Source organism: Cervus elaphus, chromosome 23 (assembly GCF_910594005.1).
Source record: "Cervus elaphus chromosome 23, mCerEla1.1, whole genome shotgun sequence".
Taxonomy (NCBI): Eukaryota; Metazoa; Chordata; class Mammalia; order Artiodactyla; family Cervidae; genus Cervus; species Cervus elaphus.
This window is the reverse complement of record NC_057837.1, coordinates 77,521,895-77,534,441: the sequence shown is the minus strand read 5'-3', so window position 1 is coordinate 77,534,441 and position 12,547 is coordinate 77,521,895. Positions and strand designations below refer to the sequence as shown.

General features: G+C 49.1%; 1 long non-coding RNA gene across 1 annotated transcript; it reads right to left on the bottom strand.

The window, feature by feature from the left end:
- Nucleotides 1–1,999: 1,999 nt before the first annotated feature.
- On the bottom strand, nt 2,000–11,890 carry LOC122682199. Its single transcript, XR_006337259.1, has 3 exons — nt 11,849–11,890; nt 3,803–3,945; nt 2,000–2,134 (listed from the first exon to the last, which is right to left on the bottom strand). It is a non-coding gene; the product is annotated as an uncharacterized LOC122682199 (long non-coding RNA).
- Nucleotides 11,891–12,547: the final 657 nt, after the last annotated feature.

Sequence of the window (12,547 nt, the reverse complement as noted above, 5' to 3'; positions counted from 1 at the left end):
GTGGCAGGTTAAGCCTCAAAATTTAGTTGTGGCAAAGTTGAGTCGCTGACTTGCCAGCAACTTCCCACCCGGGGCTGTAGGGGGGCCAGGCCGGGGAGGGAGAACAAAGGCTTTTGTTTGCCCAGCCACAGAGGAGGATGAGAAATGGCAGCTCCTGCCTGATCCTGTGGAAGCCCCCACAGCTGCCGGCTCAGGCCTGGAGCCAAAGGAGACAAGTCAGAACAGCCAAGTGGGAGACCCGGAGCCCAGGGTTGGGAAATCATGTTGGGGGAACTGTCCACCCATCCCCCATCCATTCATCCATCCACCACCTATGTATCTATCTATCTGTCTGTCTATCCATTACCTACCAATGCATCCGTCTGTTATCCATCTCTCACCCATCCATCCATCCATCTGTCATCTATCCATCTATCTGCCCATCCTTTCCACAAGCACATATTGAGCATTATGGAGGCCCAGGCCCTGGGTTGGGTACTGGGAAAACAGCTGTGAATAAAGTCCCTACCCATAAGGGGCTGATATTCTAGGAAGGGAGATGAATCATAAACAATATATTTAATAAAATGACTGAGGGTAAAAAAAAAAAAAACTAGGCCAAAAAATAAATCAAAATAGGAAGAGTGAGTGCAGGGCTATTGTCAATGGAGTGGAAAAGGAAGGCATAAAAGAAATGATGGACCAGATCTGGCAGGGGATCGCAAGTGCAAAGGCCCTGAGGCAGGATTGAGATCAGCATATTGAAGGAACAGCCTAGAGGCCAGTCTGCGTGTATGCTAAGTCACTTCAGTCGTGTCCAACTCTTTGCAACCCCATGGACTATAGCCCACCAGGCTCCTCTGTCCATGGGCTTCTCCAGGCAAGAATACTAGAGTGGGTTGCCATGCCCTCCTCCAGGGGATCTTCCTAACCCAGGGATCAAAGCTGGGTCTCCTGCAATGTAGGCAGATTCTTTATCAGCTGAACCACTAGAGAAGCCCTAGAGGCCAGTCTAACCATCACTGAAAGAAGGAAGGTAGAGGTAAATAAGGGGGTAAAACTGCAAGGGTCCTGCGGACAGAGAGACCCAGCTCCCGCTCTGGCTCTGTATAGTCAGGGAATGGTTCCTTTTTCTCCCCAGACCTTGGAATTTCCATCTATGTAAAGAGAGTCTAGATGGGGTTGTCCTTTTCCATCTAGGGCTCTGTCATTAAAAAAAAAAAAAAAAAGATGGCCTTGCTCTTGCCTGAGAGCCAGAAGAGCTGGGTTCCAGACTGCAAGAGTGAAGAAAGCAGACCCTGGGGTCAGGGTTTTTAATCTCTCTGTGCCTCAGTGTTCGGGGCCATAAAATGGGAATAACAATAATACCTTCAACCCCTTGGGGCTCTTACCAGGAGCCATAGGCATGGTGCAGGGAAAGAATCTCTTTGGTTACCTTCCTCGTCCCTGTTACATTATGGTTCAGTGAGCCAGTGATGGTGGATCTTGCTGACCCTCCCATTCAGAGGCAGAGAGAGTAAAGCCCTGGGATGTCCCTCGGGGTGCTGCCGGCCTGGGCTGGCTTAGCGAGGCCTGGGGACAGGATCTCCAGAGCTCGGGTCTCATCCTGCAGGGATTGCTGGAGTGGCGTGGGGATAAGGCCCTGCGAGCAGCTCCGAGGCCTCCCCCTCCCCGAGACAGGCAGCTCGGCATCGGCAGAGAACTCGTCTTGGGATAGGCAGCGGGGCCTCCTGCGGGCTCCCCCACGTCCACCACTGGGCCCCCTCTCAACCTCCCTTCCCAAACGCACTGCTCGGGTTCTCATGCCTCGTCGGATCCATCGCTGCCTTAGAACCTTCACACCTGCGGGGCTGGCCGCCTGCTCTGCTCCTTCCCAAGCCAGCTGCTCCCCCTCCTGCAGGACTCAAAGGTGGCCTTAGCGAGGCCTTCTCTGACCATCAGGGCAACACAACCCCACAGCCCCATTCATTCCTCCTCTCTTCGCTGGCTTCCTGCAGAGTCCTCCCAAGTGCCCTCTGAAGTTCCTTGCCCAGGTCTTTGCTTCTTCGCTGCCTGCCGCCTCCGCTCTGACGTCAGCGCCCCGGGACAGAGGCTGCCGGTCTTACCCTCTGCATCTCCAGCCATGAGCACAGAGCAGGTGTTCAGTCCATTTTTGCTGAATGAATAATGGGAACATAATGATTCCTTTATTTTTTGAAAAATGTTTTCCCGCTTGAAAATTAACTTTAATTTCATAATGGACATTATTATACTCTTTAATTTTTTTCTTTACTGTTACTGTTTATGGTTAAAATTCCCTTTGACCTTCAATCCAGACACTCCCTGAGGTGGTCATGTAACAGGTTTGGCTGTGTCCTCCCAGACTCATTCTTGTACACGTACACACATAGAAATGCATAACACTGCCGTTGATATTGTGTGTGTGCAAGCATGCGTGCATGTGTGTGTGTGTGTTTATGTAAATGGTGGACTAGATTGGGCTCCCAAGTTGCAAACAGCGTAAATAACTCTGAGTAATCGGATGTTTAAATTTTATGTGTCGACTTAGCTAGGTTATTGTGCCAGTTGTCCGGTCAAACATTAGTGAAGGTATTCTGTAGGTGTGGTTAGCATCTACACTCAGTTGATTTTAAGTAAAGGCAAGTATCCTCCATAATGTGGGTGGGCCAACCAGTTAAAGGCCTTGAGAGTGAAAACTGAGGTTTCCTGGAGAAGAAGGAATTCTGTCTCTGGATTATAATATAGAAATCCTCCCTGAGTTTGTGGCCTGCCAGCCTGCCTACAAATTTCAGACTTGCCATCCTCCATAACTGCATTCCTAAAGCTAGATGATAGACAGACAGACAGACAGATCGATGATAAATAGATCATCTCCTATTGATTTTCTTTTCCTGCAAAACCCTCCTGTTACAGTAATTTAAAGAGACACAGGGGACTTCCCTGGTGGTCCAGTGGCTAAGACTCCATGCTTCCAGTACAGGGGGCCTAGGTTCAATCCCTGGTCAGAGAAGTAGATCCCACACACCTCAACTAAGAGTTAGCAGGCTGCAACTAAGAGTTCAGATGCCGCAACTAAAGGTCATGCATGCCACAACTAAGACTAGGCGCAGCCATGTAAATAAATAAATAAATATCTTTTAAAAAAACTAAACAGAGACACAGTCTCTTACAAGTACTTTAGGGAAAAAAAAAGAACAATCAATCAAACAGACACAAAAGACAGAGTCAAGCAGACATTTCACGAAGGAGAAGCAAAACAACCAATAAACACACAGAGGGACTTGACATCATTGATTGTCAGGAAATGCAATTTAAAACCACAGCGGGATACCACTTAGGATGGCTAAAATGAAAAATACAGAAAATACCAAGAGTTGATGAGGAGGTGGAACATCCAGAAGAAACTCATACATGCCTGGTAGGAACACAAAATGATGCAGACACTTTGGAAAGCTGGTGATTTCTAATCAAATGAGACATACCGTCACCACATGACCTAGCAATAGGTCTATTACTCAACAGCAATGTAGACAGATGTTCGCCAAAAGATGTACACAAGAATGTTCAGAGCAGCCTTATTCATCAACAGTCTCTACCTAGAAAATACCCACATGCCCATCTGTAGGAGAGGGAATGAATGAACTGAGCCACATCCAGATGATGGCCTTTTGCCCAGCAATAAGGATGAATGACCTGCAACCACATGCAACAACATAGATGGATCTCAAAGACATCAACATTAGGAGACAGAACCAGATACGAAAACACATCATTTAATTCTATTCAAGCAAAGGACTAGATCAGACACACCACCCCCGGTTACCTGCGGGGAAGTCATCGCTGGCAGAGGGCAGCGGGGAGCTTCTGGGAAACGGGAACGCTGCGTCTTGATGTGGCCTTGATGCGCTCACTTAGGAAGATTCCTCACATTGTCACTTATGACCTGTGCATTTTTCTGCATGTATTCTACACTTGAGGAAAAAGTTCACATTAGGGAAGGGACATATGTATACCTATGGCTGATTCATGTTGATGTTTGGCAGAAACCAACACAATTCTGTCAAGCAGTTATCCTTCAATTAAAAAATAAATTTTTTTTAAAAGCTCAAATTAAAATTTGGGGTTGGGAGAGTCTAAGAGAGTTGAAGAACCAGATTTCAAAGTTAGCAGGGATAGTGCCCCAACCATAGGACTAGATCCGGTAAGACCTCTCTGCTGCCTCTGGACTACCCCTCATTCCAAGTTTGGGTAGGTGTGTCTGATTGGATGAGCCCAGGTCATGTGACCACCCCAAAGCTGTAAAGGAGACTGGGAAGTGTGGACATCTAGCAGATTCACCATCAATGGTGGGAGTGGGTAGGGTCTGCCTCAAAAGATGGGGAGTCCTTAGATCACTTCAAGGTACTTAACCCTTCCCCCACCAACAGCTATTTAGGTTGTTTCCAGTAACCATTTTGGCACATATTCCTTGTGCCTGATGTTTCTTTAAAGGAGACGCCAAACAATGGAATTCCTGAGTTCTAAAAAACATGAACTTACAGTATTACTGTATACTGTAAAGTTATCTTTCTGAGAGACTGTTCCAATTCATACTTGGACCAGAAGAATATGCATGGCCATTTCCCACGATCTCCTGAATACTTTACATTATCAGTCTTTTATTTTTGATACACGGAGGACTCAAAAACCTTGTCTAATTTTTGTTAGTTTGTATTTGCCTGATTACCAGCAAGGCTGGACATCTTGCGTGTCTATTTGCCATATGTATTTCTGTTTCTCTAAGTTGCCTGTTTCCATCTACTTACGCTGTTATTCTAGGGGGTCAGCTTTTGGGGTTTTTCTCTTATTGCTCTGCAGCGATTCTTTAGCTACTATGGAAATAAATCATTTGTCTATGTTTATGTTGCAAATATTTTTACCCAGGTTGTCATTGGTCTTTAGACTTAGAAGTGAACACATGCTGTTCCCCCAGGCTCACAACTTTTCTGAGGCTGGGAAATCAACATTGAGGCAAAGGGGGTGGGGATAAAGAGGAAAGGGGATCTTTCTGACCTCACTCGGTTTTGTTCCCACTAGCTCTGAGGACATTTTGTAATATCTCTACCAGTCATCCTTTCATTTCCTTGTTCTTGTCACCAATAGGAAATAGTATTAGAGCCACAGTCATAGGACTACTTAACTTCTATTTTACTTTTTTTTTTCCCCCAAACCAGAAGTTTACAAAACTTGGTGTGGAGAAGAGTAAATCCTGTGTCCTTTAGTATTCTCAGAGTCCCTAGTGGGGAGTCAGCCAGGCTGACCACCTCTTAAGACTGTCATTCATTTGTTGACTACATGAATAAAGGAATTAGTTTAATGCCAAGAATTTGCAAATTTCCTTCAGAAGGTGCCACTAGCTGACAAAGGGGCAAATGTTGTATAGGGCATATGTGAGCAAATGGTCTGGAGGTGGAACTGAGCAATGGTTTAAAGTATCCTTGAAAATCTTTTGTTGTTCATGAAAAGGCAAGAGCACATGGTTTGGTGAATACAGATACATTTTAAATGCACAGAGTCAGTAGTTGGCAGACTACAGCCCTTGGGCCAAATCCGGCCCTCCGCCTGTTTTTGTAAATAAAGTTTTATTGGCACACAGCCACATCCATTAGTTTCATATTGTGTGTGGCTGCTTTCCAGCTACCATAGCAGAGGTGAGTAGTTGCAACAGAGACCATATGGTCCACAAAGCCCAAAACATTCATTATCCACTAGCTTTATAGAAAAAGATTACCAACCCCTGAACTAAGCAATTAAAAAGACATAACAAGTTATAATTTCACAGTATTTTTAGATATATAAAACAGAAAAAGTGAAAAAAAATGATTTTAAAAAAGTGTTTAGCCAATCGTGTATGGCTAGATCTTTCTAAGTTAAATGCACAGAAGGCGTAATCCACTGCATAACACGGTGAAGAGTAAGACTCTGAGTCCAGATTACTCTTTAAAAAATTCTAGCAACTGAGTAATTTTTTTCAAATTACTTTAAGCCTCTCAACCTCAACTTTCTCACCTGTAAAATGGTATTGATGATAGTAGCGACATCATAGAGTTGTGTATTTAGTGGGATTCTTAGAACAATGCCTTAGAATCTAGTGAATGCTATATAATTATGTGCTATTATTACCATAATTGCTGCACACAGACAGATTGATGTCCTGACTGTGCTACTTCCCAGCTCTCTGGCCTTGAGCACATGGATGTCCCTCCCCAAACCTCAGTCTCCCCATCCATAAATGGGATCATAGTTTCCATCACGTGGAGTTTCTGTAAGAGCTATGCTTAACATAGCATCTGGCATACTGTAGGCATTCCACACTTGGTGGGTGTTATTGCCACTGTTCCCATTATTCTGACTTCCTTTCTGAACCCAGAGCCTCTACACTGTCTGGAGCTCAGCCCTCCTCCTGCTGTGCAAGGCAGGTCATGGCTCTGGACCCGCTGTGTACCAGCCCTGACTGTTTCCACCCAGCAGTTGTTTATTTAACTGTCCTCTTAAGTAACTCTCCAGCCATCAAAGGGCTGTTTACAAACCCCTCAATTAGCTTTCCTGGAACAGCAAATAAACAGAAACCTAATTAGGTATGTTTCTCCTGGCTCAAGGCACAGTGATCTGAAGGCTTGGGCATAGTAGCCATCAGTTAAATAAACATCTGTGAGATGTGTGGATGAATGGATGTAGAGATGGATGCATGTATAGAAGAATAGATGGGTGATGGATAGACAGATACTGTTTAAGATGATGGAGAGACAGATGCATGTGGAAGGACAGACAGACAGAAGGTAAAAGGGATAGAAAAATGGACAGAAGAACAGGTGGATGGAAGTCTGGATGGATGGATGGAGGCTGAATGGAAGGGACAGACAATAATGGAAGGATGGCTGGATGGATAGATGCTTGGAAGGTAGATGAGTGGGTAGATGAGTAGGTGGATGGATGGACGGATGGATGGATGAAAGGGTGAGTGGATGGATAAGTGAATGGAAGATGGGTGGGTGGATGGACAGATGAATGAATGAATGGGTGGACATTGGTAGGATGCTAGAGTAAGACAGCAACACGAACTGAAGTTCCAGGCTCTTTCTGACATCTGGGCCCTGCCCTGCTCCTCGCTGAGATGCCATGTCCCCACTCAGCAGGAGGGACTCTGGCCTTACGGTGTCAGAACAATTCTGGGTTTAACTCGAGCATCTGCTATATCCTAGCTCTGTGACATTGAGCAAATCTTATTACGCTCTGGGCCTGAGTCTCCTCCTCCATAAAACAGATGCTAGTAACTGCCCCCACTGCATGCAGCTGCTGGGAGGTAAATGGGTTAAGTGTCCAGGCCGTAGTCCTTGCTCTGTACATGTAAATGCCTTTTCCACCACTGTTGTGGATTGCCCAGACCGTGTTCCAAGGATTCACCCTCATGGAGGGAGCAAAGACCACCTGTACCCTGAAGAGCAGGGCCTGTGCCCACTGTGGGTGAAGGGCAACTGAGACCGAGCCCAGAACTTGGACCTCCTCCCTCCCGGCTCCCTCAGGGGTCTCCGCTGGGTTTTCCAGGTCTGGGAGATGAGAATGACGGTGTGAGAGCCAGACTCCTGAGATTCAAGTCGCTCTTCTCGCACTTTCCAGCTGGTAACTTCGGGCAGATTACTAACCACTCTGTGCCTTGGGAAAATGAAAGTCCCTACCCCAGAAGATTATTGTGAAGGTTGAATGAATTAATACAATGAAGTGTTTCCTACAGTGCCTGGCACAGCGCAAGCATGACTAGTTACTCTTATTACTGTATAAGAGTCATTATTATTATTACTACTATCATTACCACCTCTCCCACGACCCCTTCGCTTTCCTGGCCAGAGGAATCTCTGGCGTTCCCCACCAGAAGATGGCCTTTGGGCTGGGCTCAGAGGAACAGAAGGCTCCCCATAGAAGGTCACTGCCAGCCAGGGCACTGCTGGGGCAAAGGCGTGGAGGGGAACGCTCCCCGGGAGCGAAGCCGGAGCGTCTTTGGCTAGAGGGAGGTGTGACTCCCAGTGGCAGAGGCTGGGCGGGGTGCCGTGAGTCAGGGTTGGGCCCAGCCAGGCCCTGGCAGCGCGGTTTCCCATCAAGGGCCCGGGCGGGGTGGCTGCGGCTCCCTCTGGCCAGGGGTGAGGGTCTGAGTCAGCCCTCGTCAGGTAAGAGGAGGAGGCCGCGGGACTTTCCCATCTGTGCCCTGCAAGCCCGTGGGAGCTGGGCAGGGCGCCTCCCACGGAGGGCGGGCGGGCAGGGGCTCTACACCAGGTACAGTTGGTGCTGCTCACCTCCACGGCTGACCCCGGGGCCCCGAGTCCAGGGCGAGGCCCAGGAACTTCTCCTCTCCTGACACGCGTGGCTGGGACCCAGGACCCCAGCCAGGGGCTTTTCCTAGGGGAGGAAGAGAGCTTTGGTGTCCAGTGAGGTCTGGGAAGCCAGGGAAAATCTCCCTTGACAGGAATAGTCATTTGAACCGAGACCTGAAGGAGGGGAGGAAGTGGGCGCTATATCTGCGGAAGAGTGTCCTCAAGAAAGAGAACAGCAGGTGCAAAAGCCCAGTGGTGGAGGCCGGGGTTTTAGAGGAGCAGGGGAGAGACGGCCAGATCACGCAGGCCCTGGCGGGCCGCGAGGAGGGCTTCAGACTTTAGATGGGAGGAGAACCCCAGGACGGCTCACAGCAGCAGAGGGATGGGCTGACTCAGGTTTTGATGAGACCTCTGGCTGCACGTGGAGAATGGATGGGGGTGAGGAGTAGAGCACAGAGCTGGGTGGCCCGCAGTGGTCCAGGTGAGTGAGGACAGGAGCTCGACAGGTGGGGACCCTGAAGGTGGGCGGAAGAGGCGGGTTTCGGGGAATCCCTTTGGGCGTCAATCAACACATCCTTCCTGAAGACTTACGCCTGAGCCCTCTGTGGGAACTGTGGATACAGGGATGACAAAGACTGCACCCTTGCTTCCAGTTCAGGAAACGAGAGGTACATAAATCAGTATGATGTGACCGGTGCTCAAAGCCAGGGGTGAACCAAGGGCATCCACGCTGCACCAGGCCCTGTCTGCTGGCTTTCTATGTAGGCTTAACTCAACCTGGTGAGATAAGAAGAACTGTGAACCCCCATTTGACAGATGAGGAAACTGAGGCCCTCTTGGGGAGGTGAAGGAAGCAGTGTGTCCAAAGTTAGAAGACTCCTCCCCACTAACAGGATTTGCACCAAGGTCTGCACAGCTGCAGGACTGGGCCCACCTGACCGCTCTGACCTCTGGACGGGCCCGCGTAGTCAGGGAGGGCTTCCTGCAGAGCTGAGGCTGCAGCTTGGCTCCCAGGGATGGGCAGCATTCCATCAGTGCACAGAGGGGGCATTCCACACCTGGGCACGGCAGGGGCCAAGGCCTGGGGGTGAGGTCAGCTCCCTCAGCCAATGTCTCCTAAACCTCGCTGAAAAGTCATCTTTAAAGTCATTCACACTTTTTATGAATGATTTTTTTTTTCCTTTGCTTGGTTGGTTTTTTAAAAATCATTTACTGAGGTAAAATTCACGTAACATCAATTAGCCACTTTAAAATGAACAATTCATGGGCTAGTCACAATGGTATTCGCAGGGTTATGCAACCACCATCTCTCACTAGCTGCAAAACATTTTCATCACCCCAGAAGGAAGCCCGGTACCATGAAGCAGCCCTCTCAAGCCCTGCACCCCAGTCCTGAGAAACTACCATTCTGCTTTCTGTCTCTCCGGACTTACCTATTCTATGTATTTCATAGGGAATCGTGCCAGAGGCGACCTTCAGGATCTGAATTCTTTCACTTGGCATGATGTTATGGAGGTTCATCCTCTTTGTAGCATGTGTCAGTAAAATTTTCAAGGAAAATTTGTACAGTTACTGTTCTACAGACAAAACATAACCTCAAAAGCAATGATCACAAAGAAATATTGTTAAACTCTAGCTGGATTCTGTGGCCGGCTGCAGGCTCCGGGCTGAGGTCTGCTCTGCCTCCTAAAAGGAGATGAGCAAGCTTCGGAGACCTGGGAAAGGCCTGCCAGCACCCACATGCGGCTGTCTCTGCGGGTTAATCAGAAGAATCAAAGAGAACTCCGAAGGGCGCAAGGCCCTGGAGGCTTCTGAGACTCCCAGGGCAGACATAGGGAGCGTGTGGCCCGTGAGGCTGTCTCCGCAGGTGGATCCCAGGGGAAGGCCAGTGACAGGAACCTGCTGGGCAGCTACTGCCCCAGCCCAGGCCCAATCCAGAGAACTCCATGCTAACTCGCGTCTCCCCTTCCTCAAACCCTTTCACATCCCTTCAGCAGGGCAAGTGACACCTGGGCTAGTTAACTGGACTCTGTTCTATTCCCTTGATGTGTTTGCCCATGTCTATGCCAATACCGGGCTTCCCAGGAGGGGCTAGGGGTGAAGAACCCGCCTGCCAATGCAGGAAGTGTAAGAGATGTGCGTTTGATCCCAGAAGATCCCCTGGAGGAGGGCATGGCAACCCACTCCAGTGTTCTGGCCTGGAGAATCCCGTGGATAGAGGAGCATGGCAGGCTACGGTCCATGGGGTCGCAAAGAGTCAGACACGACTGAACTGACTTAGCAGGCAGGCCTGCCACTACCATAGAGTTTTACTTTTTAAACCTCTGCCATAGATCCTAAAGTCTGGATGGACAAGCCCTCCCTCTTAGTTCTTCCATCTCAGAGCTGTCTTGGCTGTTTTTGCACATTTCTTCTTTCACATGACTTTGGAACCTACCCTTTTCATGGACAGGCCTAGAGATATTAAGTGACAGACCCCAAGTCAAAGGGCTTCAAGCCTCGTGGCTCATTTCCAAGATTCCCAGGAATCCAGAGCAGTGTTAGGGGTGGGTGTGCTGGGAGGAAAGGCTGGTCTCTGTATCCCCGTGTGGGTGGGTCACCAAGAAGACATGTCTGCTTGTTAAAGGCTTTGAAAGTGTTAGTCGCTCAGTTGTGTCCGACTCTGCGACTCCATGGACTGCAGCCCACCAGGCTCCTCTGTCCATGGGGTTTTCCAGGCAAGAATACTAGAGTGGTTGCCATTCCCTTCTCCAGGGGATCTTCCTGACCCAGGGATCGAACCCGGATGTTCTGCCTTGCAGGCAGATTCTTTACCGTCTGAGCCACCAGGGAAGTGAAAGGCTTTAAATGCCCTTAGAAGTGGCAGTGTTTGCCACATTCACACTTCCCCCATACACTATTTACTCTTTCTCTTTAAGCTGACTCATGTTTTCAACTTTTATTTAAACTTCATTGTAAAGGAAACATTTGATCTCTGCTTTATATGAGAAACCAGCATCAAGTGCAAGGCATTTCTGTTGGTGCCTCGCCCAGCTCCCCTCCTGCTTACTTCCCATGAACATAAACTGGATTCCAGCTGCCAGCACCTACCCCCTTTAACCATGGGCTCTGCCCACCTGCAGGAGACCTGAAATTCTGGGAATTAACACTCCAGGGAGCTGCCCCCAACCAAGGAGCGGCAGGAGCAGGTGGATCCATGCCTCAGCTCCCTGGCAGCGCCCACCCCCCCCACCCCCACTGGATAATCCAAGGTTATCAGCTTCTGTACCATTTCTCGGAGTTCTGCAACAGGTGGAGCCCCAGGCGCCCCGACAATATTCTCTGCACTGGAGGCCTCCCCCGACCCCTACCTCCTAGGCTCACTTTCCCATAACCCTACCAGAGTTTTCTGGGATCATCTCCCAAATAAACTACTTGGCTTTGAATTATTTTCTTGGGGATCTGCTTCTAGAGGGACCCAACCTAAGGCACTTGCTATAAATTGAAGCTATTCAGCAAATTATACAAAGTGGTAAAGAACCCACCTGCCAATGCAGGTAGACATAAAGAGACGCAGGTTCGATCCCTGGGTTGGGAAGATCCCGTTGGAGGAGGGCATGGCAACCCAGTCCAGTATTCTTGCCTGGAGAGTCCCAAGGACAGAGGAGCCTGGTGGGCTACAGTCCATAGGGTTGCAAAGAGCCGGACACAACTGAAGCATCTGAGCTTGCATGCACACACTGTTTCTTTAAATGAAGGAAGTATTAGGAAATGAGAAAGACACACAGGCCTCAAGTGGAGCCTTGCCCTCCTTGTGACAGAACCAGGACAGAGGGAGCTGCAATGACTCTCGCAGGGAGCTGGTGTGATTCGGAGCCTACAGAGCTAGCTCCAGCCCCTCCCGCAGTCCACAGTGGGTGAGGCCCTGAGGACCGCCTCCCAACAGGACGGCTCCAAGAAGGTGGAATGCCCCAGCTGGCAGGACACGAGCCTGGTGGACCCAGTAGGTAGTGCTCGGCACTGGGCCGGCCGCAGGGGCCTGATGGGGACCAGGAGGAAGAGGAAGACATGTGGTCCACCCTGAAGGTCCACCCTGAAGGAGCATGGAGAGCCGTCAGCCTGTCACGTGGGCTAAAGGACTCGGTTTTGCTTGAGTGAGCCTCAAAGGAGACATCATTCATTCATTCATTCATTCATTCAACAAAAGCTTATTGAGCATCTACTATACCTCAGGCACTGGAAAG